This window comes from Pogoniulus pusillus, chromosome 1, assembly GCF_015220805.1.
Source record: "Pogoniulus pusillus isolate bPogPus1 chromosome 1, bPogPus1.pri, whole genome shotgun sequence".
In the NCBI taxonomy this organism is placed as follows: domain Eukaryota; kingdom Metazoa; phylum Chordata; class Aves; order Piciformes; family Lybiidae; genus Pogoniulus; species Pogoniulus pusillus.
Genome location: NC_087264.1, coordinates 50,951,980 through 50,976,982, shown reverse-complemented (window position 1 = coordinate 50,976,982; position 25,003 = coordinate 50,951,980). Strand labels below are relative to the sequence as shown.

Below are 25,003 nucleotides of genomic sequence, written 5' to 3'. Positions count from 1 at the left end.
TCCCTATTTCATATCTAAGACAGTTGCCTTTTCTTTGTGCCCTCCCTTGGACCCGCTCCAGCAACTCCACGTCCTCCTTCTCCTGTGTGAGTTGGACACAATTCCCCAACCCAAGCAATGCTACAGGCTGGGGACTGAGTGGCTGGAAAGCAGCCAGGCAGAAAGGGACCTGGGGGTACTGATAGATAGTAGCTGAAGATGAGGCAGCAGTGTGCCCAGGTGGCCAAGAGAGCCAATGGCATCCTGGCCTGCATCAGGAGCAGTGTGGCCAGCAGGACAAGGGAGGTTATTCTGCCCCTGTGCTCAGCACTGCTCAGGCCACACCTTGAGTGCTGTGTCCAGTTCTGGGCTCCTCAATTCAAGAGAGATGTTGAGGTGCTGGAAGGTGTCCAGAGAAGGGCAACAAAGCTGGTGAGGGGCCTGGAACACAAACCCTATGAGGAGAGGCTGAGGGAGCTGGGGGTGTGCAGCCTGCAGAAGAGGAGGCTCAGGGCAGAGCTCATTGCTGTCTACAACTACCTGAGGGGAGGCTGTAGCCAGGTGGGGGTTGGGCTCTTCTCCCAGGCAACCAGCAACAGAACAAGGGGACACAGTCTCAAGTTGTGGCTGGGGAAGTCTAGGCTGGATGTTAGGAGGAAGTTGTTGGCAGAGAGAGTGATTGGCATTGGAATGGGCTGCCCAGGGAGGTGCTGGAGGCACCATCCCTGGAGGTGTTGAAGCAAAGCCTGGCTGAGGCACTTAGTGCCATGGTCTGGTTGACTGGCTAGGGCTGGGTGCTAGGTTGGACTGGATGATCTTGGAACTCTCTTCCAACCTGGTTGATTCTATGATTCTATTCTATGATTCTGTTCTATTCTCTGATTCTATCTCCTGTGAGTTTAGATTGGCTGAAGATTCCAGATTTGGTCAATATAATTTCTGCATCTTCTCATTGGATTATATTCAGCCAGCAAGACAGTCATGAGTGTCACTGCTCATCAGTGCTACCTGAAACCTTCAACCTAGATTCTCTGCACCTTCATTTTGTTGCTGTTCATCACAGAAACATCCAGGTTGGCAAAGCCCTTCAGGATCACCAAGTCCACCCTGGAACCTTGTTTTACAAGATTCACCTTAAACCATATCAGTGATCACCACATCTGAATGAACCTTTGAACATCTCCAGTGACTCAACCACAAGTGTCTGTGGACAGTTTAAATCTTTCAAAAATCAAATGATTTAGTTTTTAGGCTTGTGTTTGCTTTTGGTTTTGTTGGGGGTCTTTTCCCCCTTTCATTTAAGGGTTTTTTGTTTTCATTATTCCATTTTAATAAGACAATAAATGCTAAGGCATTGATCTTAACCACTGATGGTTGGTCCATGCCTGTGCTCACAGATGAAAACCAGAGGAGTACCTGAGTTCAGCTTCTTAATTCATCAACAGGAATTTTGTTTACTTTGAGCTAATGGTTTTAGTGACTAAGCAGGGCTCCATGTCTTTGACAACTTGGGTTATACAATCCCCCTGCTTGGGAAAGCCTCTAAAAGAGCTTGCTGGAGCTTTAAAAAAAAAGTAGGAGTCATTAGCCCAGTCCCTTTGGAATGAGAGAGGAAAGAAAGGTTTTATTTTGTCTTTGTTTGTGGTTTTACTGTGTCCAGTTCTAGGCCCCTCAGCTTAAGAAAGATGTTGAGGTGCTGGAAGGTGTCCAGAGAAGGACAGCAAGGCTGAGGAGGGGTTTGGAGCACAGCCCTGTGAGGAGAGGCTGAGGCAGCTGGGGGTGTGCAGCTTGGAGAAGAAGAGGCTCAAAGCAAACCTCATTGCTGTCTGCAACTACCTAAAGGGAGGCTGTAGCCAGGTGGGGTTGGTCTTTTCTGCTAGGCTCAGAACAAGAGGACACAGCCTCAAGCTGCATCAGGGCAGGTTCAGGCTGGATGTTAGGCAGAAGTTCTTTGCAGCAAGAGTGATTGGCATTGGAATGGGCTGCCCATGGAGGTGGTGGAGTTGCATCACTGTAGGTGAGGTTGGAAGAGACAGTTAGTGCCAGGGTTTAGTTAATTAGAAGGTGTTGGGTGATAGGTTAGACTGGATGAACTCAGGGCTCTTTTCCAACCTCATTAGTTCTGTGATTCTTTCCTGCAGGCTTCAGCAGACCAGTTTGATGAAGCAGCCACTTCCACGAGCAAAGAGGAGGTCATTCAAGCTGACTGGAATCCACCATAGTGGTCCCTTATGGCTTCTGGTGGTGGTGGGTGTTCACTGGATGGTGAGTCTCTGCTGTGTTTTCTTTGTTTCCAGCTACCACAAAGCTTAAATCTTTATTTGATGTTTTTGGTTGTGGTTTTGAACCTCAGAGGGGCAACAAAGAATGCATTTCTCCTTCATCTTGACAGTACATACAGGCAGTCATTATATCCTGGTGGTCAAATGGTTATCTGAAGTTTAAGCAATATTCAGCAGCATCACAGGCTGGAAGGATCAGCTGATCCAGCCTTTCTAGGCAATAGTCTGGTTGATAGGAGGTGGCCTAGCAGCCTATCAAGGTGAGTCTTGAAACAGTCCAATCTAGGGGAATCCACTGCTTCCCCTGGGAGGTTTTTCCAGTGTTTAACTGTTCTCATGATTTAAAACGTTCATCTGAGGCGGGAGGGGGAAGCCCCAAAGCAAAAAACAGAAGTGGCTCTTCAGTATTTTGAGGTTGTTTGGATTTGGTGGTGTTTGGGAGGGGGGTTGTGTCTTTTTGCTTTGGTGTTATTTTGCTTTTTGGTGCTGTGTTGCTTTGGTTTGGCTTGGGATTGACTACAGAGGTGCTTTGGCTTGGGGTTTTGGTTTGATTTTTGTGGTGAAAAAGGTTTGCTCTGTATTTCTGCTGTGATTTGGAAGCTCAGCTCAGAATAGCTTCTGTGCAGTTTAGGTCATGTTTGATCTAGTTCAGACTTAGTCTCTCTTCATTTTGGAAAGGAGATTTGCTCAGCTAGAAGAGGAAGACATCTAAAGATGTGTGCTGCTCCATTTCAGCTCCATCTATTTAGAGGATGAGGTAGGAGAACCCACTCACTTAATAATAATCTAATTATGCAACTGGTAGGACTTGGCAAATGTAAGGACAAAAATACACTGCAAATAATATCTCCCAAGCCTTTTGAAATCCTTGAAAGGCTTTAATGTTTATTTCAACTTACTCTTCAGGCTCATAGTGAAGCCTGAAGCACTCCACCTATTTTGAGGCTTTCCATCTTCCTTCTGCTCAGATGCTTCCTAAATATAGAAGAACTACTGGCAGGAATCTGACAGCAAACTGTCCACTGTGGCTTTAAATATAATGGAGATGTTCTTTGCTTTCCACCTGCCAAGTGGCTGATTGCTGGCAGCAGAAGCAAGGGACAGATGGCCATCCAGCTCCATCTACACCCTATTGAGAGGAACAAGTGACAATCTGCAAAACACTCAAACCTAATTTAAACTGGTTTAACCTCAGGAAACCCAAGAGCCTCGTCGGTTTCTTTGGTGATGTGTAAGCAGATTTTGTGCTTTTTGATGCAGTGCTCTTGGGCACAAAGATTCCAGTGTTCAGAAGGCTTGGGTAGCTGTGTTCTCATACAAGTGCAACACCAAGCACAAACATCACAGGGTCACAGGATGTTAGGGGTTGGAAAGGACCTCTGCAGAGCTTCAGGTCCAACCTCCCTGCCAGAGAAGACCAGAGAATCCAGTGCAGGTGGCACAGGAACACATCCAGACAGGGCTGCAAAGGCTCCAGAGAAGGAGACTGCGCAACCTCTCTGGGCAGCCTGTGCCACTGCTCTCTCACCCTTACAGCAAAGAAGTTCTTCCTCCTCTTGAGCTGCAGCTTCCTGTGCTGCAGTTTCCATCCCTTGCCCCTTGGCCTATGGCAGGGCACAAGTGAGCAGAGGCTGTCCCTGTGCCTTCCTTCCTGACCCCCAGCCCTCAGCTCTTGACAGACATTGCTCAGCTCCCTCTCAGCCTTCTCCTCTGCAGACTGAACATCCTCAGGGCTCTCAGCCTCTCCTCACCAGGCAGTGCTCCAGGCCCTTCAGCATCCTTGCAACTCTGCCTTGGACTCTCTCCAGCAGATCCCTGTCCCTCTTGAAGTGGGGAGCCCAGAAGTGACCCAGAACTGGGTGAAATGCTCAAGGTGTGGCCTCACCAGGACACAGTAGAGTGGGAGGAGAATCTCCCTCTGTCTGCTGGCCACACTGTCCTAAATGTCTCCTAGGACCCCATTGGCCTTCTTGGCCACCAGGGCACATTGCAGAACTTGGTGCCCACCAGCACTCCCAGGTCCTTTTCCACAGGGCTGCTTTCCAGCAGACCACCTCCTAGCCTGTACTGGTGCAGTTTATTGTTCCTTCCCAGCTGCAGGGGGAGGAACTTATCCTTGCTGAACCTTGTTATGTTCCTCCCTGCCGTGCCCTCAGTCTGTCCAAGTCTCTCTGAGTGGCCTCACAGCCTGCAGATGCCTGAGCCAAACCTCCCAGTTTGAAATCCTCAGCAAACTTTCTGAGCAGAGTCCCTGTCTTTTACTTGAAGATACCAGAGCTACCTGTGAAAAAGCTGCAAGGGCATCCTGGTTGCTGACATGTCAGTGGCATGGAGCAGCCTGCATCGCTCCAGAACTCAGCTATCCAAGGCTTCTTCACCAGCAGAACTTAAAACAGCAGGAATGAAACACTGAAAGCTAGTGAGACTTTGTTCTAGGCCACTTAGAGAAAGAGATGGAAACAGAAGAGCAAGGGATGATGGGGGGGGGGAAGGCAAACCAAAAGGAACACCAGAGGAATACTATGGATATGGATCAAACTTGAACTCAGAATGACTTAGATTGAGATGTGAGACATTAGAGCAGGCTACCCAGGAAGGTGGAGTCACTGCCCCTGGAGGGGTTCAAAAGATGTGCAGATGTGGCACTTTGGAATGTGTTCTTATGATCATGGTGGGTAGAAAGTTGGACTTGATGATCTTAGAGGTCTTTTCCAACCTTAATGATGCTATGATTCTGTGAATTCCATTATTCCACTCTTGATCTCATGCAGTGGCTCTGGAAAAAATCACAGAATTGTCTGCCTGGAAGGTACCCCAAGGATCATCCAGTTCCAAGGATCATCCAGTTTGTGCAACTGAGATGATTCTGATTTCAACTTGTGTCTTACAGCAAATATTTACACTACAGATCAATTTCACAAGGGAGCAATTTACTCTGCTTCCTAAGATGTTATAGTGCTTAGGAAGTATGATGTGGGGAGATGAAGCACACAATTGTGAGGCTGGGAAGGGACCTCAGGGTTAATCTAGTTCAAATCCCCTGCCATGTGCAAGGACACCTCACACTAGATCAGTTTGCCCAGAGCCACATCCAGCCTGGCCTTAAAAATCTCCAGGGCTGAGGCTTCCATCATCTCCCTGGGCAATCTGTGCCAGTCTCTCACCACCCTTATGCTGAAGAACTTCTTCCTAAGATCTTATCTCAATCTGCTCTCTCCCCTAGCTTGGATCTATTTCCCTCCAGTCCTCTCACTACCTGACACCCTAAAAAGTCCCTCCCCAGCTTTCTTGTAGCCCCTTTCAGAGACTGGAAGGCCACAAGAACATCTCCTGGGAGCATTTTCCTCTCCAGACTGAACAACCCCAACTCTCAGACCAGTTTTCCCCCTCTTGCATTTCCCCTTATTACTCTATTGCATTGTAAGTTTCCCCCCCAGTATTATTTTCTTCAAAATTAGACTGAAGCTTCTGGAGGCAAAAACATCTTCTGTGTTCAGCAAGTTCCTTTCTTTTTATGTAGATCCTTTCAGGCTATGGTTCCACAGTTATTAATATTAGTTTTCTCCATGCTGGATTGCCCAGCAGGATCTGCATCAGATGGAGAGATGTGACTTCATTTATGTTTAATTAGCCAAGGCACATAATAAAGATTTCCTGCTGACATTCTGCTTTCAAACTAAGGCTGTGTTTACATAAGAGAATATGGAACACAACTAAAATCTGCTGGGTTTCATTTTATTTGGGTTTATTTTCTTTCCTTAACAAATGACAATTAGCAAGGAGAACTTACACTGGTGACCACAGCCTTCTTATTTGGGAGTTAGGACCCCTGGCTTTGGATTTGTGGTGTTATGGAACCACACTCAACAAAATCCCTTTGCCTTGCTGTTAGGAAAAGCAGAGGTCATCTTGATGGGGTAGAGTGGAGCAAGCTGAAGTGTTCATTTGTTCCAACTTTGCCTGAAAACTAATTCTGGAAGCTTCTGATGAAAACTGAACCTTACTGTTTCATCAGCTGTGAGGAGTGGAAGGAAACCAAAGGTTTCCTGAAAGGCACCAAGTTAAACTCCCTTATGTTAAGGGACTGCAGAGTAGCTCAAATTTTGTAGCACTTGAAAAAAGATCTTGACAAGGTCACAGAATCACAAAATTGTCAGGCTTGGAAGTGACCTCAAAGATCACAAGATGTTAGAGTTGAAAGGGACCCAAGCAGATCGAGTTCAACCCCCAGATCATCCACTTCCAGCCTCTCTGCCTTGAGCAGGGACACTTTCCACGTGCTCTGCACGTCCAGTCTGCCTTAAAATCCTTCAGGGATGAGGCTTTCACCACCTCCCTGGGCAACCTGTGCCTGTCTCTCACCACCCTCATGCTGAAGAACTTCTTCTTATTGTCTAATCTGAATCTCCTGTGCTCTAGCTTATGTTCTTCTCTGAACTTTGCAGACAGCAGTTTTTTTCAGGGCTGACCACCTAGACAGACACAAACATAGGATCACAGAATGATCAGGGTTGGAAGGGACCTCAAGCATCATCCAGTTCCAACCCCACTGCCATGGGCAGGGATACCTCACACTAGATTAGTTTGCCCAGAGACACATCCAGCCTGGCCTTAAAAACATTCAGGGCTGAAGCTTCCATCACCTCCCTGGGCAACCTCTGCCTGCCTCTCACCACTCTCGTGCTGAAGAACTTCCTAATATCCAGTCTGAATCCACCCACTTCTAGTTTTGCTCCATTCCCTCCAGTCCTATCACTGCCTACTATCACTATCTAACAGTAGGAACCGAACCTGCTGGTAGTGCTCCAGGTGTGGTCTGACCAGTGCTGAGTGGGATAATAACTTCTTTTACCTCTGCTAGTGATGCTCTTGATGATGCAGCCAGAATCCTGCTGTCCTTCTTTGCCTCTGCAGCTCAGTGTTCACTCACACTGAGCTTCTTCACAGCATCACAGAAACATCCAGGCTGGCAAAGCCTCTCAGCATCACCAAGTCCAACCTACTCTATAAGGTTCACCTTAAACCATAACCCTGAGCACCACATCCAAACCACTCTTAAACACATCCGAGGGGGTGACTCCACCACCTCCCTGGGCAGCTCATTCCAGTCCCTCACCACTCTCTCAGTGAAAAACTTTTTTCCTCCTGTCCAATGTAAACCTCCCCAGCCTCAGCTCGAGGCCATTCCCCCTTGTTCTGTCTCCAGTTACCTGTGTGAAGAGCCCAGCAGCAGCCTCTCCACAGTGTCCCTTTAGGTAATTGTTGCTCACCAAGAATCCTGAGGTCCTTTGTCTACAGAGCTGCTCTCCAGACAGGTGGTTCCTGGTCTGAGCCCCACTCCTGGCTAAGCTGTTCCCAGGTGCCAGACACCCTACAATTGTCCCTGTTGAAATTCCTGGAAGGGACCTCAAACCTCATCCAGTCCAACCCCCCTGCCAGAGTAGGAGCATCTAGAGCAGGTGACACAGGAACATATCCAGGTGAGGATATCTCCAGAGAAAGAGACTCCATAACCTCCCTGGGCAGCCTCCTCCAGGATTCTGTCATACAGTGAAAAAAGTCCTTCTCAGGTTTCAGCTTCCACCACTGCCCCTTGTGCAGTCTTTGGGCATCAGCCAGCAGAGCCTGGCTCCAGCCTCTGCCCACTCACCCTACACATCTTCATCACCCCTCAGGCTCCTCCTCTCCCAGCAGCACAGCCCCAGCTCCCTCAGGCTGTCTTTGTAACCGACATGTGCCATTCCCTTCATCTTTGTGGCTCTGTGCTGGACTCTCTCAAGCAGTTCTATGTCATCCACAAACTTCCTTAGGCTGCTCTTGGTCCCAACATCCAGATCCCTTATGAATATATTGGAGTTACTGGTTTGAGGGCATTTTAAACTGTCTTTTAGCTATTAAACCCCAGAATTATTTCACTGTTTTAACCATTAATACACCAAAAGAGTTTTGGCTACATTCAACATCAGTGTAAATACCAAGTTGCATCAAAAGCTTATGAGAGTGATTTCTCCCTTGTGACTTCTATTTTGTCCTAAGGGCTCTGTCTAGATTATAATAGTCTGCTGCTTTTAATGTGCCTGGGTGTAGAGTCACACTGAAGTCTTTGAGTTGCACCAACTGCAGTGGGGCAATATTTTGTAGTCCTGCAGTATTGAAACTTCCCTTTGAAGTTGCTAGCATGAAAGATTAGATGCAGCTCATGAAACACTGCTGAGGGAAATGGTTGAGATGCACAGATGGGTACAGGTAAGGAAAATCGTTTTTTAGTGAAGTAATTCTGACAGAGAAAGTACAAGCAAAATATTTCCTGCCTTTGGTTTGTGCTCATCCAAGCATTAATAATCATAACACTAAAATTGTAGCAGTCTGAAGTCACAGGCTCACAGGAGGTTAGGGGTTGGAAGGTACCCAGGGAGATGGAGTCCAACCCTCCTGCCAGAGCAGGACCACACAATGTAGCACAGATCACAGGGGAATGCATCTGGACAAGCCTTGAAAGGCTCCAGAGAAGGAGACTCCACAACCTCTCTGGGCAGCCTGTGCCACTGCTCTGGCACCCTTACAGTAAAGAAGTTCTCCCTTGTGTTGAGCTGGAACCTCCTGTGCTTCTTCCTAAAGTCTAATCTCAATCTGCTTTCCTCTAGCATGGATTCATCCTCCCCAGTCCTATCACTACTTGACACCCTAAAAAGTGCTTTCCCAGCTTTCTTGCAGCCCCCTTCAGATACTAGAAAGCTGCAAGAAGGTCACCTTGAAGCCTTCTCCTCTCCAGACTGAACAACCCAAACACTCTCAGTCCCTCCAGCCCTCTGATCATCCTCGTGGCCCTTCTCTGGACACCTTCCAGCACATCCAGAACCCCCTTTTCCTAGGGGCTCCACAACTGGAGTCAGTACTCCAGATTGGGTCTCACCACAGAATGGAGAGGGTTGGAAGCATCCTTAAAGATCATCTAGTTCCAACCTCCCTGCCGTGGGCAGGGACAACTTCCACTATCCCAGATTGCTCAAGGCCCCATCCAAAGTGGTCTTGGACAATTCTGGGTAGGGAGGCATCTACACTCTCCCTAGGCAGCCTATTTCTACCTCTAAACTTTCTCAGCCTGTTCTGGTAGCAGAGCAGCTCCAGCTTTCTGCTCCTGAAATTGCTCAAATATTGGTTTAAAACCTTTGCACTGGATTCACTTGCTTTCTAATTAGAAAGACCCTTCCCTCAGGTGGTGGTTTTTCCCTCTTTCTCCTTGGTACAAACAAGTTATTTTAGGTTTTAAATAACAAATGATGGTTTAAATAGAAGTTTCCCCTTAAATACTGTGTAATCCCAACTTGAACAACCTCATTATAATTGCAGGCAAAGCTGAAATGCTCATTATTTACATAGCTTTAGGACAGGCTGGAACTTTATGGCTCCTCTGGTAAATGCTGTGATGACTTAATTGATGATTTGCAAGGAAATGATTCATGTTAAGCTTTCATTTCACTTCGAAGAGTAATAGAAGAGATTACATTGGTATTGCTCCTAAACAATGGCTAAATGCCACGGCTGGCATTGTATTGAAGCCAAATCAGAGCAATTAGCAGGTGTGAATTGTTATTTGCTGGGATAAGCCTCTCTCTGTGCAGCCCTTTTGTTGGCTGCAGGCTGCTTCCCTGCTGCACTGCTGCTTCTCAATGAGTCAGTCTGCTTCCATGTGGGATTTTCTTTTGGGGCACACTTGTTTGGTTTATAAAGCTGTTGAGGCAATAGCAGTGAGTGGCTTCAAAAAGCTTGCATTTCTGCAAGCTCCTTAGTGCCCTCAGAGCTCCAGCCTGCTCTGTGTGTTTCTCTTCACCTGCAAGCTTCTTGGTACCTTGCAATGGGGCATCTCTGTTACAAGGAGCCTGAGGGAGCTGGGGCTGTGCTCCTGGGAGAGGAGGAGGCTGAGGTGTGACCTCATCAATGTTGATAAAGAGGTGCAGGGTGAATGCTGGAGCCAGGCTCTGCTGGGTGATGCCCAATGACAGCACAAGGGGCAGTGGTGGAAGCTGAAGTATAGGAAGTTCCATAGAAACACGAGGAGGAATTTTCCCTGTGAAGATGTCAGAACCCTGGAGCAGGCTGCCCGTGGGGGTTGTGGAGTCTCCTTCTCTGGAGATATTCAAAGCCCACTTGGATGTGTTCCTATGTGATCTGCTCTAGGTGCTCCTGCTCTGGCAAGGGGGTTGGACCAGATGAGCTTTGACTGCTGACATTCTGTGAGTCTGTAATTATAGAGATCATATTTTATAGAATCATAGGATAGTAGGAGTTGGGAAGGACCTCCAGAGATCCTTGAGTCCAACCTTCCAGCCAGAGCAGGAGCACCTAGGGCAGGTCACACAGGAATGCATCCAGATGGAGCTTGAAAGTCTCCAGAGGAGGCTTCACAACCTCTCAGGGCAGACTGAACCAGTCAGTCACCGTTACAGTTCACAGGATGTCAGGGATTTGCAAGGACCCAAAGTGATCATCGAGTCCAGCCTCCCTGCCAGAGCAGGACCACAAAATCTAGCTCAGGTCACACAGGAACACATCCAGACAGGCCTTGAAAGGCTCCAGAGAAGGAGACTACAACCTCTCTGAGCAGCCTGTGCCAGGGCTCTGGGACCCTTAGAGTAAACAAGTTCCCCCTTGTGTTGAGCTGGAACCTCCTGTGCTGCAGCTTCCATCCATTGCCCCTTGTCCTATCACAGGACACTACTGGAAAGAGCCTGGCCCCTGCTTCTGAAGACCCACCCTGCACATATGTGTAGACATGAATAGGATCTTCTCTCAGCCATCTCCAGACTAAACAGTCCCAGATCTGTTAGCCTTTCTTCATCAGACAGATGTTCCAGCTCCTCCTTCATCCTCACAGCCTCCATTGAACACTTACAAGTAGATCCCTGTCCCTCTTGTAATGGTGAACCCACACCAAGACACAGTATTGCAGATTTGGTTGCACTAGGACAGAGTAGGGTGGGAGGAAAACCTCCCTTGGTCTGCTGAACACACTCTTCTTAATGCCACCCTGGTGCAGTAGGTTCTTTTAAGTATGATATATATGTACATACCTATATATATATGTGAGTGTGTGTGTATATATGTACATAAAAATGCTGCCAGCAAGCAGATATATCCTGCAGCTCATTGTCATCACAGTGCATTATCAACACTCCCTACTGGAAGAGGGACAATTGAAAATGGATGTTAGGAAGAAGTTGTTTGCAGTGAGGGTGGTGAGACACTGACACAGGTTGCCCAGAGAGGTTGTGGCTGCTCCCTCCCTGGAGATGTTCAAGGCTGGGTTGGATGAGGCCTTAAGTGACCTGTTCTAGTGGGAGGTGTCCCTGCCATTGTGGTGGGGGTTGGAACTGGCTGAGCTTCGAGGTCTCTTCCAACCTAAACCATTCTACACTTCAATTTTAAATCTCGCCCTCCATTTTTTGATCCTCTTTTTCACCCCCTGCTTAAATCTCACTGCACTCTGGCAGCTGAGCTAGAAGCTGCTGCCAAATGAAGCCATGAAAAAAGTGAAATGGGAGAGAGAGAGAGTGAGCAGTTTTTATCTTTCATAGAGGCTCTTTTCTCAATATTTGATGATGTCTTTTCTATCCATCATAATGCCTGAGCTGCTCGGACCGGACAGCTCCTATTGGCGAGTGGTTAATAGCCGCGTATAGAAGATGATGCTCAGGAAATGTGCTGGCTGTAATTTATCCCTCTGGAAAGGCTGAAAAGCCTTTAGAGCATCTCAGCAAGTTCCCATCTCGTTGTCATATTTGTAAATAAACAGACTGATTTTGATAATAATTCAGCAGCGGGTGATATTTATTTTAGTTGGAGATCCACAGGAACAGCTTTAGGGCCGAGTAGTGACTGGATAAATATAAAAACTGAGACAAACAGGCAGATTTCCTCTCTATAGCATAAGAGCACATGTTGTATCCCTGCCAAAGCAGCAGGCTCCAGCTAGAAGAAAAGCCTTTTGGGGGTTGTCTATCTCTCTTTCTTTTTCTTTTTTTCTTTTTTCTTCTTTAAAAGCAGTGACCTTATGAGCTTCTCTCCACCTGCAAGCATCTTGGTACCTTGCATAGCTCGAGTCTCCTCTATGTATTTCTCTTCACCTGCATGCATCTTTGTACCTTGCATAGCTGCAACATGCTCTCTGTATTTCCCTTCACCTGCAAGCATCTTGGTACCTTGCATAGCTCCATTCTGCTCTGTGTATTTCTCTTCACCTGCAAGCTTCTTGGTGTTTCGACAGCTCCAGCCTACTCTTGGTGTTTCTCTTGACCTGCAAGCATCTTGGTACCTTGTATATAGCTCCAGCCTGCTCTGTGTATTTCTCTTCACCTGGAAGTTTCTTGGTGTTACAACAGCTTCAGCCTACTCTTGGTGTTTCTCTTGACCTGTAAGCATCTTGGTTCCTTGCATAGCTCCAGTCTCCTCTATGAGCTTCTCTTCACCTGCAAGCATCTTGGAATCTTGCATAGCTCCAGTCTCCTCTATGAGCTTCTCTTCACCTGCAAGCATCATGATACCTTGCATGGCTCCATTCTGCTCTGTGTATTTCTCTTCACCTGCAAGCATCTTGGTACCTTGCATAGCTCCATTCTGCTCTGTGTATTTCTCTTCACCTGCAAGCTTCTTGGTGTTTCGACAGCCTCAGCCTACTCTGGGTGTTTCTCTTCACCTGCAAGCATCTTGGTACCTTGTATATAGCTCCAGCCTGCTCTGGGTGTTTCTCTTCACCTGCAAGCATCTTGGTACCTTGTATATAGCTCCAGCCTGCTCTGTGTATTTCTCTTCACCTGCAAGCATCTTGGTACCTTGCATAGCTCCAGCCTGCTCTGTGTATTTCTCTTCACCTGCAAGCATCTTGGTACCTTGCATAGCTCCAGTCTCCTCTATGTATTTCTCTTCACCTGCATGCATCTTGGTACCTTGCATAGCTGCAACCTGCTCTCTGTATTTCTCTTCACCTGCAAGCATCTTGGTACCTTGCATAGCTCCATTCTGCTCTGTGTATTTCTCTTCACCTGCAAGCATCTTGGTACCTTGTATATAGCTCCAGCCTGCTCTGGGTGTTTCTCTTCACCTGCAAGCATCTTGGTACCTTGTATATAGCTCCAGCCTGCTCTGTGTATTTCTCTTCACCTGCAAGCATCTTGGTACCTTGCATAGCTCCAGCCTGCTCTGTGTATTTCTCTTCACCTGCAAGCATCTTGGTACCTTGCATAGCTCCAGTCTCCTCTATGTATTTCTCTTCACCTGCATGCATCTTGGTACCTTGCATAGCTGCAACCTGCTCTCTGTATTTCTCTTCACCTGCAAGCATCTTGGTACCTTGTATATAGCTCCATTCTGCTCTGTGTATTTCTCTTCACCTGAAGGCATCTTGTTACCTTGTATATAGCTCCAGCCTGCTCTGTGTATTTCTCTTCACCTGGAAGTTTCTTGGTGTTACAACAGCTTCAGCCTACTCTTGGTGTTTCTCTTGACCTGTAAGCATCTTGCCACCTTGCATAGCTCCAGTCTCCTCTATGAGCTTCTGTCCACCTGCAAGCATCTTGCCACCTTGCATAGCTCCACTCTCCTCTATGAGCTTCTCTCCACCTGCAAGCATCTTGCCACCTTGCATAGCTCCAGTCTCCTCTATGAGCTTCTGTCCACCTGCAAGCATCTTGCCACCTTGCATAGCTCCAGTCTCCTCCATGAGCTTCTCTCCACCTGCAAGCATCTTGGCACCTTGCATAGCTCCACTCTCCTCCATGAGCTTCTCTCCACCTGCAAGCATCTTGGCACCTTGCATAGCTCCAGTCTCCTCCATGAGCTTCTCTTCACCTGCAAGCATCTTGATACCTTGCATAGCTCTACTCTTCTCTGTGTATTTGTCTTCACCTGCAAGCTTCTTGGTGTTTCAACAACTCCAGCCTACTCTGGGTGTTTCTCTTCACCTGCAAGCATCTTGGTACCTTGTATATAGCTCCAGCCTGCTCTGTGTATTTCTCTTCACCTGCAAGCATGTTGGTACCTTGCATAGCTCCAGTCTGCTCTGTGTATTTCTCTTTACCTGCAAGTTTCTTGGTGTTTCAACAGCTCCAGCCTACTCTGGGTGTTTCTCTTGACCTGTAAGCATCTTGGCACCTTGCATAGCTCCAGCGTCCTCTATGTATTTCTCTTCAGCTGAAGGCATCTTGGTACCTTGTATATAGCTCCAGCCTCCAAATAAAGATAAAAAGACAGATTTAGAACTTGAGGATCAAAACTAGTAGCAGAATTGTTTCCCTGTCTCTTCCTCAGTCATCTTTTTCCTTACAGAATGCTTACTGCTGTAGGTCTGATGAAAATCTTTAGTACTGAGGCTCAGTCAGTGGCAGGAGTGGATATTACTGAATCACAGAGTTGTCAGGAGTGGAAGGGACCTCAAAGATCACCCAGTTCGAAGCCCCTTACCATGGGCAGGGACACCTCACACTAGATCAGTTTGCCCAGAGCCACATCCAGCCTGGCCTTAAAAACATTCAGGGATGAGGCTTCCACCACCTCCCTGGGCAACCTCTGCCAGTCTCTCACCACCCTCATGCTGAAGAACTTCTTCCTAAGGTCTAAAATCTAAATTTGCATGGGGCAGCAGTCTGTCCTTGTGGCCAAGAGAGCCAATGGCAGCCTGGGGGGCATCAGGAAAAGTGTGGCCAGCAGGGCTAGGGAGGTTCTTCTCCACCTCTGCTCTGCTGAGACCATACCTGCAATACTGTGTCCAGTTCTGGGCTCAACAGTTCAAGAGAGGCAGGAACCTGCTGGAGGAAGTCCAGTGCAGAGCCACGAGGATGAGTGGGGGTTTGAGCATTTCCATTGTGGTGGGAGACCGAGAGCCCTGGGGCTGCTCAGTCTGGAGAAGAGAAGGCTGAGAGGGGATCTGAGCAATGTCTAGCAAGAGCTGAGGGCTGGGGGTCAAGTGGAGGGGGCCAAGCTCTTTTGGGTGCTGCACAGCCATAAGCCAAGGAGCAATGGATACAAACTGGAACAGAGAAGGCTTCAGCTCAGCATGAGGAGAAACTTCTTTAGAGTGAGGCTGACAGAGACCTGGAGCAGGCGGCCCAGAGAGGTTGAGGAGTTTCCATGTGTGGAGCCTTTCCAACCCCACCTGGATGCATTCCTGTGTGGACTGCCCTGAGTGATGCTGCTTTTGGCAGGGAGGTTGGGCTGGATGATCTCTGGAGGTCCCTGCCAACCTCTAAAGTTCTGTGACTAAGGTTAGAAAAGATCTCTTAGACCAAGCCCAACCTTCCACCCAACACCTCCATGGCCACACAACCACATCCTGCACTGTTACCTTGTCTACATGGAGTTTATTGAGGGGCCAGATTTCACTGTTTTACTTCTAAGAGAAAGCAAAATAATAAAGCTCTGTGCTGGCTCCAGGCCAACTGCAATATTTTAATGGGAGAAATTAGATCATTAGTTGTGAAAAGAAAATAATGGTGGTGTCTGTGTTCTTCACTGGTTTGCTGAGAGGGATAAGGAACCAAAATGTCAATACATTTCCCTCACCCTGGGTGATCCTACTTTTGGCAAGGAGGTGGGACTGGAAAGGACTTCTGTGGAGGTCCTTTCCAGCCTCTAACATTTTGTGATAATAGGAAAGAAAGAAAAAACAGTGAAGCGTTAACTCTTCAGTCACAGATTGTCTGGGCCATGATATTGTTGCTGTCAGGTGTCTTTAGGAGAGGCTGCCTTTGAGGAAATGAAGAGCTTCTACTCCTGGTAGTGACAACGGTAGCTGGTAAAGAAGATTGCTGTCCCCCACAGCAAACTGCTGGCTAAGCTGTCAGCCCATGGCTTGGATGGCAACACTCTGTGCTGGGTTAGGAACTGGCTGGAGGGCTGAGCCCAGAGAGTGGTGGTGAATGGTGCCACATCCAGCTGGCAGCTGTCACTAGTGGTGTCCCTCAGGGATCAGTGCTGGGCCCCATCCTCTTTAACATCTTCATAGATGATCTGGATGAGGGCATGGAGTCAGTCATCAGCAAGTGTGCAGATGACACCAAGCTGGGGGCAGATGTGGCTGGGTTGGAGGGCAGAAGGGCTCTGCAGCAGGACCTTGACTGCCTGCACAGATGGGCAGAGTCCAAGGGGATGGCTTCAATAGCTCCAAGTGCAGGGTGCTGCACTTTGGCCACAGCAACCCCATGCAGAGATACAGGCTGGGGTCAGAGTGGCTGAGAGCAGCCAGACAGAGAGGGATCTGGGGGTGCTGATTGATACCCACCTGAACATGAGCCAGCAGTGTGCCCAGGTGGCCAAGAGAGCCAGTGGCATCCTGGCCTACCTCAGGAATGGTGTGGCCAGCAGGGGCAGGGAGGTCATTCTGCCCCTGTACTCTGCACTGGTTAGACCACACCTTGAGTGCTGTGTCCAGTTCTGGGCCCCCCAGTTTAGGAGGGACATTGAGATGCTTGAGCGTGTCCAGAGAAGGGCAACGAGGCTGGGGAGAGGCCTTGAGCACAGCCCTACGAGGAGAGGCTGAGGGAGCTGGGATTGGTTAGCCTGGAGAAGAGGAGGCTCAGGGGAGACCTTATTGCTGTCTGCAACTACCTGAGGGGTGGTTGTGGCCAGGAGGAGGTTGCTCTCTTCTCTCAGGTGGCCAGCACCAGAAGAAGAGGACACAGCCTCAGGCTGCACCAGGGGAGATTTAGGCTGGAGGTGAGGAGAAAGTTCTTCCCTGAGAGAGTCATTGGACACTGGAATGGGCTGCCCGGGGAGGTGGTGGAGTCGCCGTCCCTGGAGCTGTTCAAGGCAGGACTGGACGTGGCACTTGGTGCCATGGTCTGGCCTTGAGCTCTGTGCTAAAGGGTTGGACTTGATGATCTGTGAGGTCTCTTCCAACCCTGATGATACTGTGATACTGTGATACTGTGTGATACTGTGCTTGCCTCGCTCCAGTAGCAACCAGGAGTGATCCTAAGGCAGGAAGGGCAACAAATTGGGACGTGGCTATTTTGTAAACTCAGGGGATGTAAAACACTCTCCCCTCCCCAACTGCAGCTGCTTGAGAAATGTCTTTAATAAAGCCTCCTTTATTTATTTATTTTGAACTGATTGGTGTTGTAGGGCACAGCTCAACAGCAGAGGTCCGAGTCATTGAGCGTAGTGGGAGGTTGCATGTTCAGCTTCTTAACTAAGTCATCAGTTGCATTAGAAGAGTTGTTGGAAGGCTGAATGCACTCAGGTTTGTGCCTCTTTGTCTTCCTGCAAAACATGTGTCTGCCTTTCTGTGTCTCACTGCCTGCTGTGGAACGCAGTAACCATCCCCTTTAAACACGTTTACCACATGCTTCCTGAGAGCCACTCTGAGCTTAGATGCTTCTGGGTGAGTTTGTGCAATATGCAGTCAGGTAGGTTGAGAAATCACAGAATCACAGGAAACATTCAGTTGGAGGAGACCTCCAAGCTCATTCAGTCCCACCTTCCACCCAGCACTGAAAGGCCGACACCAAACCATGTCCCTAAGCACCAGCTCCACAGACTCCTTGTACATCTCCAGGCATGGGGACTGCAGCACTGCCCTGGGCAGAACATTCCAGGGGCTGAGAACCCTCTCTGGCAAGAAATATTTCCTAGCATCCAGCCTGAACCTCCCCTGGGGCAGCTTGGAACCATCTCCTCTGCTCCTGTCCCTTGGCACCAAGGAGCAGAGGCTGCCCCCTCCTCATTCCAACCTCCCTGCAGGGAGCTGTAGAGAGCAAGGAGGTCTCCCTCAGCCTCCTCTTCTCCAGCCTGCACACCCCCAGCTCCCTCAGCCCCTCCTCACAGCCCAGCTGCTCCAGGCCCTTCTGCAGCCTCACTGCCCTGCTCTGGACAGGCTCCAGCCCCTCCATGTCCTTCCTACAGTGAGGAGCTGAACACAGCACTTGAAGTATGGCGTCCCCAGTGCTGAGCACAGAATGATCCCCTCCTGTCCCTGCTGCCCACCCTGTTTCTCACCCAAGCCAGGATGCCATTGGCTTTCTTGGCCACCTGGGCACTGCTGGCTCATATTTCATGGACTGCCAACCAGCTCCCTCAGGTCCCTCTTTGAGTTGCAGCTTTCCAACCACACTTCTCCAAAGCTGTACCTTGCCACAGAGTTTCTTGTGACCTGGCATTTAGCGTGGTCCAGTGCAGTGCTTTGGCCCCCTCTAAGTACATAAGTTTTTCTTTATGGTTAAGTGGAGATTCCTGTCTTCTAGCTTGTGCCCAGTGCCCCTTGTCCTGTCACCAAGGAGACACACCATGGCCCCCTTTCAGAGATTGACAATTAGTGAGAGGATCCCATGTCATCCTTGTTCCTTCAGGCAGATGTCCCACTAAACTGTGGTCCCTTGTCACTATGTTTTCCTTTTTCAGGCAACTTCTGTTACTTGTGTGCTTTCTGTGTGCCTGTTTTGCTGTTCTAGTTGTCAGATCACTCACAGCTCTGCAAGACAGGTTGCTGCTATGTCCATCATAGCATTGTGAAATACCTATACAGAGCTGCTGGCAATGCAGAGTTAGATCCCAGTTCAGTATTTAGTGATACTTCAGGATGGGATGTAGTGGGCATGGTGGCATTGGGTTGCTGGTTGGACTCAGTGATCCTAGATATTTTTTCCCCAACCTTAATAATTCTGTGGTTCTAGTGCACTAAAAATATACACTACATTTGGGTTCATGGCTGACTGATACCAAATACAGTCATGGCACTGTAGGACGTGGTTTAGTGGGCATGGTGATGTAGGGTTGGTGGTTTGAATTAATGATCACAGAATTGTCATGGTTGGGAGGGAACTCGAGGATCATCCAGCTCCACATGGCAGGGACACCTCACACTAGATCAGCTTGCCCAGAGACACATCCAGCCTGGCCTTCAAAACATCCAGGGATGAGGCTTCCACCACCTCCCTGGGCAACCCCTTCCAGTCTCTCACACCATCATAGAATCAACCAGGTTGGAAGAGACCTCCAAGATCATCCAGTCCAACCTAGCACCCAGCCCTAACCAATCAACCAGACCATGGCACTAAGTGCCTCATCCAGGCTTTGCTTCAACACCTCCAGGGACGGTGCCTCCACCACCTCCCTGGGCAGCCCATTCCAATGCCAATCACTCTCTCTGCCAACAACTTCCTCCTAACATCCAGCCTAGACCTGCCCTGGCACAACTTGAGACTGTGTCCCCTTGTTCTGTTGCTGGTTGCCTGGGAGAAGAGGCCACCCCCCACCTGGCTACAATGCCCCTTCAGGTAGTTGTAGACAGTAATAAGATCACCCCTGAGCCTCCTCTTCTCCAGGCTAAACAGGCCCAGCTCCCTCAGCCTCTCCTCATAGGATTTGTGCTCCAGGCCCCTCACCAGCTTTGTTGCCCTTCTCTGGACATGTTCCAGCACCTCAACATCTTTCTTGAATCATGCTGGAGAACTTCTTCCTAAAGTCTAATCTCAATCTTCCCTCTAGCTTGGATCCATTTCTCCCAGTTCTATCACTACCTGACACCCTAAAGAGTCCCTTCTCAGCTTTTCTGTAGCCCACTTCAGACACAAAAAAGTCTCTTGGGAGTCTTCTCCTCTCCAGACTGACTTCAACGTTCTCAGCCTGTCCCCATAGCAGAGCAGCTCCAGGCCTCTGATCATACTCATGGCCCTTCTCTGGGCACCTTCCAGTACCTCCAGACCTTTCCTGTCCCAGGGGCTCCAGAACTGGACACAGTGCTCCAGGCAGGGGCTCACAAAAGCAGAGTTAGAGGGGCAGAATCCCCTTCTTTGCCCTGCTGGATACACTTTTTTAAGGGTCCTAGAGTTCTTTTCCAACCTTTGTGCTTGTAGTGCACTTCAAGTGCACATTTGTATTTAGTTTCATGGTTTAGCAATGCCAAATACATCTATGGCTCCTCAGGAAGAGGTTTACTCGGTGTGGTGATGCTGGGTGGATGGTTTGAATTGATGATCTTAGATGTATCACAGTATTATTAGGATTGGAAGAGACCTCACAGATCATCAAGTCCAACCCTTTAGCACAGAGCTCAAGGCCAGACCATGGCACCAAGTGCCACGTCCAGTCCTGCCTTGAACAGCTCCAGGGACGGCGACTCCACCACCTCCCCGGGCAGCCCATTCCATGTCCAATGACTCTCTCAGGGAAGAACTTTCTCCTCACCTCCAGCCTAAATCTCCCCTGGCACAGCCTGAGGCTGTGTCCTCTCGTTCTGGTGCTGGCCACCTGAGAGAAGAGAGCAACCTCCTCCTGGCCACAACCACCCCTCAGGTAGTTGCAGACAGCAATAAGGTCTGCCCTGAGCCTCCTCTTCTCCAGGCTAACCAATCCCAGCTCCCTCAGCCTCTCCTCGTAGGGCTGTGCTCAAGGCCTCTCCCCAGCCTCGTTGCCCTTCTCTGGACACGCTCAAGCATCTCAATGTCCCTCCTAAACTGGGGGGCCCAGAACTGAACACAGCACTCAAGGTGTGGTCTAACCAGTGCAGAGTACAGGGGCAGAATGACCTCCCTGCTCCTGCTGGCCACACCATTCCTGAGGCAGGCCAGGATGCCACTGGCTCTCTTGGCCACCTGGGCACACTGCTGGCTCATGTTCAGGTGGGTATCAATCAGCACCCCCAGATCCCTCTCTGTCTGGCTGCTCTCAGCCACTCTGACCCCAGCCTGTATCTCTGCATGGGGTTGCTGTGGCCAAAGTGCAGCACCCTGCACTTGGAGCTATTGAACACCACTTTTCCCACTTGAATGTTTCTGTGACTGCAATGTGCTTCAAACATGCATGTGTATTTGGTTTCATGGCTTAGCAAAACCGAATCCATCCATGGCACTTCAGAAGGGAGTTTAATGGGTGTGGTGTGTAGGGTTAAGGGACTGAATTGATGAAATTGGAGGTCTTTCCCAACCTTTATGCTTCTAATTGCTTCAAATGTACATTTATATGTGGTTTTCTGGCCTAGTAATACCAAATACATCCATGGCTTATCTGGAAGGGATTTATTTGGCATGGAGATCTTGGGTTGATGGTTTAAACTGATGGTCTTAGAGGTCTTTTCCAACTTTAATGATTCTGTGACTGTAATGTGCTTCAAATGTACATGTGTATTTGATTTCATGGCTTAACAAATGCCACATACATCCATGGCTCATCAGGAAGGGGTTTGTTTGGCGTGGTGACCTTGGGTTGATGGTTTAAATGGATGGTCTTTTCCAACTTTAATGATTCTGTCATTGTAATGTGTTTCAAATCATAGAATCAACCAGGTTGGAAGAGACCTCCAAGATCATCCAGTCCAACCTAGCACCCAGCCCTAGCCAGTCAACCAGACCATGGCACTGAGTGCCTCAGCCAGGCTTCTCATGAAGCCCCCCAGGGACGGTGCCTCCACCACCTCCCTGGGCAGCCCATTCCAATGCCAATCACTCTCTCTGTGAAGAACTTCCTCCTAACATCCAGCCTAGACCTACCCTGGCACAACTTGAGACTGTGTCCCCTTGTTCTATTGCTGGTTGCCTGGGAGAAGAGGCCACCCCCCACCTGGCTACAGCCTCCCTTCAGGTAGTTGTAGACAGTAATAAGCTCACCCCTGAGCCTCCTCTTCTCCAGGCTAAACAGGCCCAGCTCCCTCAACCTCTCCTCATAGGATTTGTGTTCCAGGCCCCTCACCAGCTTTGTTGCCCTTCTCTGGACACCTTCCAGCACCTCAACATCTCTCTTGAATTGAGGGGCCCAGAACTGGACACAGCACTCAAGGTGTGGCCTGAGCAGTGCTGAGCACAGGGGCAGAATAACCTCCCTTGTCCTGCTGGCCACACTGCTCCTGATGCAGGCCAGGATGCCATTGGCTTTCTTGGCCACCTGGGCACACTGCTGCCTCATCTCCAGCTACTATCTATCAGTACCCCCAGGTCCCTTTCCTCCTGGCTGCTCTCCAGCCACTCAGTCCCCAGCCTGCAGTGCTGCTTGGGGTTGTTGTGGCCAAAGTGCAGAACCCTGCCCTTGGCCTTGTTCAATCTTGTCCCATTGGCCTCTGCCCACCCATCCAGCCTGGCCAGGTCCCTCTGCAATGCACATATGTATTTGATTTCATGGCTTAACAATGCCACATGCATCCATGGCTCATCAGGAAGGGGGTTGGTTGGCATGCTGATGCTGGGTTGGTGGTGTGAATTGATGATCTCAGAGGTTTTTCTCAACCTTTATGCTTCTAATGCACTTAAAGTGTGCATTTATATTTGCTTTCATTGATGATCTTGGAGTTCTTTTCCTACTTTAATGATTCTATGACTGCAATATGCTTCAAAGGTACATATGTGTTTGATCTCATGGCTTAGCAATGCCACATACATCCATGGCTCATCAGGAAGGGGGTTGTTTGGCATGCTGATGCTGGGTTGGTGGTTTGAATTGATGGTCTTAGAACTTTAATGATCCTATGATTTTAATGTACTTAAAATGTCTGAAGCCTTAGCTTTAGGTGCACTCTTGATGCCATTGCATTTCAAAATGGAATTTCCAAGGGCATTCAGGTGTCTAATGCCTGCTGATGTGTGTGTTTTGAAACAGGTCTTTTGTGCTCAGGTTTTCCAGCATGGCTTCTTCTGTTGTTTTTTTGGGCACTGAGTGTTAACTTGCATTTAGCTGGCTAGCCCAGGATTCCTCTGGCCTAACTTATTTAGCTTAGATGTCTTCTTTTCAGGTATCTACTCCCTTATGCTTCATCCATAGTCAACAGCCAGAGAGGCATAACAAATGTGATTCATCTCTGCTTAAAATAAACGTCTCAAGTAGGTGGGCTTCATCTCCAGTAACTACCACTTCAACTGTGAAAGAAGAGGGGAGGGGAAAAAAAATCAATCCAAAGCTGATGAAAAAGCATAAACCCATCCATAAAAGGGGATTTATAAGGGTTTTTCTCTCCTCCCAGAGCAAACTGAAATGGAAAATTAGGCTGTGCTTTATATCATTCTCTCTTTCTGGCTGTGTGCTTAGGATCAGTTTTCATTTTTGCACTGCATAAATCAGATGCCATGCAAGGAGCAGGGGGAACTGGACAGATGGGCAGAGTCCAAGGGGATGGCTTCAATAGCTCCAAGTGCAGGGTGCTGCACTTTGGCCACAGCAACCCCATGCAGAGATACAGGCTGGGGTCAGAGTGGCTGAGAGCAGCCAGACAGAGAGGGATCTGGGGGTGCTGATTGATACCCACCTGAACATGAGCCAGCAGTGTGCCCAGGTGGCCAAGAGAGCCAGTGGCATCCTGGCCTGCCTCAGGAATGGTGTGGCCAGCAGGAGCAGGGAGGTCATTCTGCCCCTGTACTCTGCACTGCTTAGACCACACCTTGAGTGCTGTGTTCAGTTCTGGGCCCCCCAGTTTAGGAGGGACATTGAGATGCTTGAGCATGTCCAGAGAAGGGCGACGAGGCTGGGGAGAGGCCTTGAGCACAGCCCTACGAGGAGAGGCTGAGGGAGCTGGGATTGGTTAGCCTGGAGAAGAGGAGGCTCAGGGCAGACCTTATTGCTGTCTGCAACTACCTGAGGGGAGGTTGTGGCCAGGAGGAGGTTGCTCTCTTCTCTCAGGTGGCCAGCACCAGAACAAGAGGACACAGCCTCAGGCTGTGCCAGGGGAGATTTAGGCTGGAGGTGAGGAGAAAGTTCTTCCCTGAGAGAGTCATTGGACACTGGAATGGGCTGCCCGGGGAGGTGGTGGAGTCGCCGTCCCTGGAGCTGTTCAAGGCAGGACTGGACGTGGCACTTGGTGCCATGGTCTGGCCTTGAGCTCTGTGCTAAAGGGTTGGACTTGATGATCTGTGAGGTCTCTTCCAACCTTGGTGATACTGTGATGGGCTTTGAAAATGTCCATCTACCTGGACCTGAGTAAGGTGTTTGACTCTGTCCCTCATGACATCCTCGTCACCCAACTGGCACAACAGAGACTTGATGGGTGGAACACTGCTGGATAAGGAATTGGCAGGATTGTCACATGCAGAGTGGTAATCAAGGGCACAGTGTTCACCTGGAGACCAGTGTTGAGTGGCATCCCTCAGGGGCCAGTGCTGGCACCACTGCTGTTGAACATCTTTGTCAGCAGCATGCACAGAGGAATCGGTGCACTCCCAGCAGCTTTGCAGATGACACCAAGCTGTGTGGCACAGCCACTTGCTAGAGGGCAGGGATCCATCTAGAGGGACCTGGACAGGCTGGAAAGGTAAACCCAGGCCAACCTCATGACATTCAACAAAGCCAAGTCTGGCTGAATGACAGCATAACCCTCCTGTGTGGCAGCCACTCCACTCAGTTTGGTGCCATCAGCAAACTTGTTGGCAGTGCCCTCTGTGCCCTCACTCAGGTCATTGAATATATTGAACAGAACTGATCCCAGTATCAACCCCTGAGGGACTGCACTAGACACAGGTCTCCCACTGGACTCCATCCCATTGACCACAACTCTCTGATTTCTTTCCATCAGCCAATTCTCATCCACCTCACTGCCTGATCATCCAGACCACATTTTCTCAGAGAGAAAATCAATCACAGTGGTTTGCTCCTGTGTTCCATATTCTGGTAGTTCATGTGTCCATGCTGTAAGTCAGCCCTGGGAAGGACTCAGCTCTTCATCCATAGCAGATGCAGAATGCTCTTCTGGCTGACAAACAGTTCTTTGGTACCCACAGAATTGGGCTAATCTGCTAGGCACAGCAAATGAAGGTAATAGTGGTTAAAGCAGTGCTTTG

At 49.1% G+C, this 25,003-nt stretch overlaps 1 long non-coding RNA gene across 1 annotated transcript; it reads left to right on the top strand.

Annotated features, from left to right (window-relative positions):
* Positions 1-2,125: 2,125 nt before the first annotated feature.
* Positions 2,126-23,255, top strand: LOC135180942 (uncharacterized). The gene is made up of 2 exons (XR_010304611.1): positions 2,126-2,244; positions 22,969-23,255. It is a non-coding gene; the product is annotated as an uncharacterized LOC135180942 (long non-coding RNA).
* The last annotated feature ends 1,748 nt before the right edge of the window (positions 23,256-25,003 follow it).